General features: G+C 34.8%; 1 protein-coding gene across 2 annotated transcripts in view; it reads left to right on the top strand.

The window, feature by feature from the left end:
* Window positions 1-555: 555 nt before the first annotated feature.
* Window positions 556-7122, top strand: part of LOC120780329 (tubulin polyglutamylase TTLL5) — an 89900-nt gene continuing 83333 nt past the window's right edge. The window contains exon 1 of one of the 2 annotated variants that reach the window (XM_040112623.1): window positions 556-622. The gene's annotated coding sequence lies outside the window, so the exon portion shown is untranslated. Of the gene's footprint in view, window positions 655-7122 lie in introns of both variants that reach the window. The other variant, XM_040112622.1, reaches the window with a different exon arrangement.

The raw sequence follows: 7122 nt of genomic DNA, 5'->3' as shown, positions 1-7122 counted from the left end.
CGGCGGCACGGTTTCCGCTTCGGTTTCCGCTTGTTATAGTGCCGACAAAATGTGTTTTTGTTATTGTAATTTTTGGAAATTAATTTTATTTGATTTAATTTTACTTGAGCAATGCAAAATATTGCTGAACTAGATTTACTTACAAAATTGTCTTTATATTTTGTATATGTGCTAACTTTAATTTTATTTGATTTAATTCTACTTGAGCAATTCAAAATATTGCTGAATTAGATTTTACTTACAAAATTGTCTGTATATTTTGTATATGTGCTAACTCCCCCTTTCTTAAGCATCAGCGTCTCGCTGATAAAATTTCATTTGCTACTGAAATCTGTGGATAATCTACTATTGGTGGAATAAAAAACGAATTCCTATTTTTTGGTTTTAGTATGATATACAAAGCTAATGATAGTGTTATTGCAACAAGAATTTCTACGAAGCTTGAGCTAACTGAAAGAATGTTTTTGCTGTTATGAGTTCTAGCTTATTTACATTATTTAAATGAAGTTGATGTAAATAGTTTGATCTAATTTAATTTCATTTTCTGGTAGGTTATTCTGAAATATTGCGGGTAAGACCTGGTAGGAACTTGTTTGATCGTTACGAGCGGGCTGTTATATTCGTAAGTGTCTACCGTCGCAGTCGTCCAGTACGGTAAGAGTCTAAAAGATAAATGCCTGTTAGTTTCTTAAATGCGATTTATGAATGTTTCTATTATTTTTAGTAGTTATTGTTACGGTATTGTCTTTAGCGACAGTTTCTTTTATAAAAATAGGTTTAGTTTTACCGTTAATCTGTTTGTTCTTTTTAAATACAGTATCACCTGGTTCGTAATTCTTTATTTTTGATCTCTTTTTGTTATGATAACTTAACATATTTTTTTGGTTTCTGGCTATTTCATTTCGGAGGTCAGAATTAACTATTTCTTTAAAGTTTGTTAGATCTTGGAAATTAATTATCTGCGTTCTTCCAAAGAAAATGTCGGCTGGCTTTTTTTCGTAACTGAGTGTATAGTGTTATTGTATCTGTCAACTGCAATGTTGATGATTTCTTTAATAGAGCATTCAGAGTATTCCACTTGGAGGCATCTGGTTATTTCAACAATAGTGGAATGCACACGTTCTATTGCACCATTAACCTCACTCTTTTGGGGTGGTGCTAAATAGATCTCTATTCCTAATCCTTCTAAATAATTCAATGTTATTGGGCTTATAAAGCTGCCCTCGTTATCCATGACTAATGTCTTTGGTACAGTAAAATAGTGAAGAAGCTTTATCAGCTTATCCCTGATATGCAATACTGATTTATTCTTGATTCTAAAAAATTTCGCAAATTTAGAGAATTTGTCAACGCACGTAATAAACTTTTCACCGGATATTTCTATAATGTCTATATGCAGTATTTCTGTTGGGTATGAAGGTATGGGAGTTGCTTGTAACTTGGGTTTTTGTGGATGTCGGTCGTATTTATTACATCCACAAATTTCACATGACTTAGTATATTTTTAATAAGTTTAGTCATCTGCGGGAAGTAATATCTTTCCAATATCTGGTCTTTATTTTCCTTACCGTTTCGATGAGCTCTTTTGTGTTCCTGTTCTATTATTTTAAAATTAACTTCCTCATCAGGGACATCAGTAACCACTTTCTGTGTTATCCTGATACGAAATTGTGAGAAATATTCTTGGTATACCTGCTGTAATAATGAAATATATTTTTCGTGGATTTTAATACCATTGATTATATGGGTTGAGAACGCTTTTTAAGATTTCAATTAGTTTTTCCTTATTGTAAGCTTCACATGTAATGCGGTGCCTGTGGTACCTTGGATGAGGTTCTTCGTGAATTATCTCCTCCTTTCCTTCTAAGAATACAATTTGATTTTTGAAAACATTTAATGGCGCTTCACAGTGAGGAATGAGTTTTGAGCTATCCTCTTCTGCGCTATGTTGTGAATTTTCATCTGTGGATGTGAGCGTATTTATTTCTATTGGTAACCGTGATAACGCATCAGCGACTACGTTAGTTTTTCCCGGTTTATAAATGAGTTTATAATTATACTCTTCTATCCTTGCTTTCCACCTTTTGAGCTTGGCGTTGTTGTTACTGTTACTTAGTGCAAACGTCAGCGGCTGGTGGTCGGTAAGGATTTTTATTTCCTTAGCTCCATATAAGTAGGTCCTTAACTTGTCGAGGGACCATACTATGGCGAGCATTTCTGTTTCAATTGTGGAGTAATTCTCCTCGGTTTTATTGAGTGATCTAGATATGTAAGTTATGGGTCTATCTTTACCGATTTCCCCAAGCATCTATCGTCAAAATAAATGGTTTATTGAAGTCTGGGAATACCAGGATTTCGGAAGACATAAGCAGATATTTTATATCATGAAATGATTTTAAGCATTCCTCTGTTAGCGAAATTTGTATTCTTTCAGATTGACTTGCTTTCACTTGCGCATTTTCGCCTCTAGTTAAATTTGTAAGTGGCTTGACAATTTTCGCAAAGTCTTTTATAAATCTCCTGTAATGTGACACTAAACCTAGGAAACCTTTTAATTCCTTAAGGTTAGAAGGTGCAGGAATCTTTTTAATAGCGGATATCTTTTCAGGATCTGGCAAAATACCTTCTCCTGTAACGATATGCCCTAAAAATTCCACTTTCGTCTTGAAAACTTTGGATTTTTCTAGATTGACCTTTAGATTTGCTTTACACAAGAGCGCGAATACATCTTTAATATTGTTTAGATGTTCTTCTTTAGTTTTCCCTGTTATTATAATATCATCAATATAGACGTAGCAGGACTTCCCTATAAGAGATTTGAGAACGTCATTGATCATTCTCTGAAAAATGGAAGGGGCATTTTTTAAGCCGAACGGCAACCTAGTAAATTCGTATTTACCATTGGCTGTTGAAAAGGCTGTCTTTTCTATGTCCTTTTCTTTCATCCTGATTTGGTGGAATCCGGATGTAAGGTCGAGTGTGGTAAAATAACTTCACTCGCCTAAGCTAGCAAGAGTGTTGTTTATATCAGGTATTGGGTAGGAGTCAGGTGTCGTTACTGCATTTAGTCGTTTAAAATCGACGACAACTCTGTACTTCTTTTCCCCTGTCGGTCCTGATTTTTTTGGTACAATCCACAATGGTGAGTTATATGGGCTCTTTGAAGGCCTTATTACACCATTGTCCAGAAGTTCTGCTATCTGTCTTTCTACCTCACTCCGGAGGTTGGTTGGGTAAGGGTATGATTTTGTATAGATCGGCTCTTCACTTGTTGTTCTTATTTCTGCTAACACGGTTGTATTGATTGTCCCACTGTCAGAGACTGGTCCGAAAAGTTCCGAGTACTTATTTATTATTTCCCTAACCTCCTGTTCATGGGTCGTTTCTTGAATATTATTTATTTGTTTTGATACTTTTTGTTTTAGTGGCAGTACCACATCCCCGAGGGTTAGCGTGTCATTTTTTCTGTTTACAATCGCTCCCAATTCTTTGAGGGTATCATCACCTATGATGCCATCAAAGGACTTTAAATTAGGTAATATAAAGAAATCAATCCTATTTGTTATACCTATACTTTTAAAAAATGATCCACACAGTTTATGGGTTATTTTACTGGACCCATGGCTGATTGAACTTCAAAAGGACATCTAAGTTTACTGGAATTCCTTGAAAGTTTTTCACACACAAAATTTTTATTAGCTCCTGTATCTATAAGGAACTTTAAGGTACCCCATTTTTAAGGTGAGTTCTAGATGGGGTAAACTAGAGAGGCGTCTGTCATAAAATTTATTTCTTCGCACTCTCCACCTTCAGTAAATTCTTGGTCCTCTGTTTGAATATTAAATAATTTTGGGTGTTTCCTAGGAATATTTGAAGAACTGTTGGATGGCCTTACTAAAGGTATATTTACCGGTCGGTTCATATAATTTATTTTTTGTGAATGTATTGAAGGGTCTACCTCCATCGGGACCCCAGGCTTGGGTTGGGTTGGCCTAGGTGGAGGTAGCGCTTGAGTTTGAATATTTTTATTATAGATTTGATTTTTTTCGAACGAGTTTAATTCCCTTGGTACAAATACCTGTTTTTGGTTCATTTGGTTCATTTGGTTTCTTTGCGTTTGGCTTAAGCTACCTATATTCCTTGGGTTGATTGAATAGTTAAGTTTAGGTTAATGTTTTGTATTTCAAGACAGGAAGCGTATGCTTCGGGTAAGTTCTTGGGTCGTTGGATGACTAGCATCCTGGATAGTTCACCGTTTAGGCCTCTGATAAATACGTCAAGGGCTCGGTTCCTATAAGTTTCTAGTAGCACGCTACTAGTTTCTCTGGAATAGTCCTGTCCCTTTATTTTATTGATTATCAAAGATAATTGGTGATTAATTCGAGCATAGAACTGCTCTACGCTAAAGTGCTTTTGAGATAAGGATCCTAGTTCGTGTTCTAGGATCCTTTGGTCGCGTTGTCTGCGTAGTGCAGTGACAAACAACTCCTGATTGTCCCCAGTCGTCATCAAATATATTATATGATATTAAGGCCGTATCCGCAGGACCTTTCAATTTTGCCTAATGTGCCGTAAGATGGCTCTATAGAGTGGCTTCGTCCTTATCACCTCATAGTCCTGTAAAATAGATTCTACATTGTGGATCCAGGAGATAAATTGGATCGGGTCTCCTTCGAATGTCGGTAGGTTCTTTACACTATCAGGCAATCTGCTAATTTCGGCTAGGTCTGCCTCTGTTAAGTGAATAAGGTTATTTGGGTTAGCGCTTTCGCTGTGTGGGTTGATTCTAGCTTCTAATTGATTTATTCTATTGTTTAATATCTTAGCTTGCTCTATTTGCGCGTTTATAGCGCCTGTCAAGTGTGTGATGGCTTCTTGTACTTGCTCCATACTGAGGCTCACCAGTTTTTACAATTTTTTCTATTGCTAATTGTTATAATCTTGCTCTTATTACAATTTATTTTAAATTGCTCAATACATAAATTTGATTACAAAAAGGTGAATAACTTAATTTTAATTCTTACAACAGTATCGGGAGTATCAGCTTCTGCATCCTGATTTCGGGCGGTCCACTTGTTCCTTTTTGAGGTGTTTTACTTCGCTACTTGGGAGTGGATGACGTCACAGTTCAGGCTTTGATTGTTGTCTTGGTGGTTTTGCACTTTTGTCTACACAGTTGAATATGCTGCGAGAATAATTTTCTCAGTTGCACAGTTATTATTGTCGTATTAGAGTCACTTTGAGCACTTGGTGTTATGGCAGCTTTTCTACGTTGATTCCTTCTTGTTTAGGGGCAACGATAGTTTTTATTAATGCACAGTTTTGAGTCTCTTTGAGCACGTTTTTAGATAACAGCAGTTTTGTTAAGCTGCTTAGTTACTTACACGCGGATAACAGAAGTTTTATCAATGTGCGATTAGAGTTACTTTAAACACTTTGTTTAGATAACAGCAGTTTCCTAACGCTGTTTTTTTTCTGCTCGCGGGAAACAACAATTTTATCAATGCGCGATTTAGAGTTTTCTAACGCTGCTTTTTTCAACCGATATAGACAATTTAAATTTGAAGTCTCGGGCGCCAGTTAATGCTGCCCACCAATAATATCAGCACGCACCTTTGCTGCTGGCAAAAATTGAACTCTCTTTATTCAACAAATTTACTTAGTTTTTATAATCAAATTTTGCTTACTTACTAAAAACTTACATATGTACGAGTTCTTACTTGCTAGAACTTATTTCTATACATCAAATAATCATAACGTAAGCTAAAACCAGTGCGAACCTCAGTTTGGTTGTGAAACGGCTCACATTGCGGCGGCACGGTTTCCGCTTCGGTTTCCGCTTGTTATAGTGCCGACGAAATGTGTTTTGTTATTGCAATTTTGGAAATTAATTTTATTTGATTTAATTTTACTTGAGCAATGCAAAATATTGCTGAATTAGATTTTACTTACAAAATTGTCTGTATATTTTGTATATGTGCTAACTTTAATTTTATTTGATTTAATTTTACTTGAGCAATGCAAAATATTGCTGAATTAGATTTTACTTACAAAATTGTCTGTATATTTTGTATATGTGCTAACTTATATGAGCCACTGCCTATGTAGTGTATAAGTTTGGTTGAAATCGCACTACGCGTTTATGATTAGTTCGGCGACGTACATATACGGACTTATTTTTATATACATATATAGATATTGTTTGCTTAGAAACATTTGCTTTGTTTTAAGATAAGGTTGTTGTGGTATTCAAACTTAATGTTGTTTTGATACTTGTTTGTTTAGGATTGTTTGTTGTAGTGATAGTGCATTTCAATTGTTCCAACTCAAGGTTGTTTCTGCATTCTGTTTACTGAAACAAAAGGTTGATTTGATGTTTGTTGCTATTATAAGGAATACATTCCGTAACTCTCCCCTCTGTTAAAATGAAATGTCCTCATTTCAAAACATCTAGGCTTGAAGTCGGCTTATAATAATTCATTATTTTCTGTGTTTGAATAATTTTTTGTGTTTACCTTTTTATACATATTATTAAATAATTATTTTTGCATGTTTCTTATGATGCTTTCTTTTCTCTTATAATTTAGTTTTTAATTAGCGTCAATTTTCTAAAATTCAACAACCATTTTCCTTTTTTGCTTGCCTTGTTTTCGGTGCCTTTTTTTGGAATTATTGGCTGTGGTTGTGGAAATTTTTACTTTTCGTATGTGTTTGATTAATTTTTTATGTTTACAATTATTACCATTCTATAGTATATACTTAAATATTTTTTCGTGTTTCTATTGATCTCTTCTTTTAGTTCGTTTTGAATTAGCGTTAATTTTCCAGAATTCAACAACCATTTTCCTTTTTGGCTTGCCTTGTTTTCGGTGCCTTTTTTTTGGGTAATTGGTGTTGCTTGTGGAAATTTTCACTTTTCGATTGAGGATAAATTTGTATAAATTCCTCTTGTTGCTTGTTTATAATTACCATCAATGCAGTTGCTTGTGCTTGGAGTTGGGCCATCTTTGCTTCTTTCTAACTGATAATTAACTGTCTAATGCTTCAGGATTTTTCATGATTCTAGGTTGTCCGCTTTTTCAGGGTCTATTGCGAATCTTGGTTAAAGTATTATCCATTATT

Source organism: Bactrocera tryoni, unplaced genomic scaffold (genome assembly GCF_016617805.1).
Source record: "Bactrocera tryoni isolate S06 unplaced genomic scaffold, CSIRO_BtryS06_freeze2 scaffold_25, whole genome shotgun sequence".
Classification (NCBI taxonomy): domain Eukaryota; kingdom Metazoa; phylum Arthropoda; class Insecta; order Diptera; family Tephritidae; genus Bactrocera; species Bactrocera tryoni.
The sequence above is the reverse complement of the archived record's forward strand: the minus strand, read 5'-3'. Positions and strand labels throughout refer to the sequence as shown.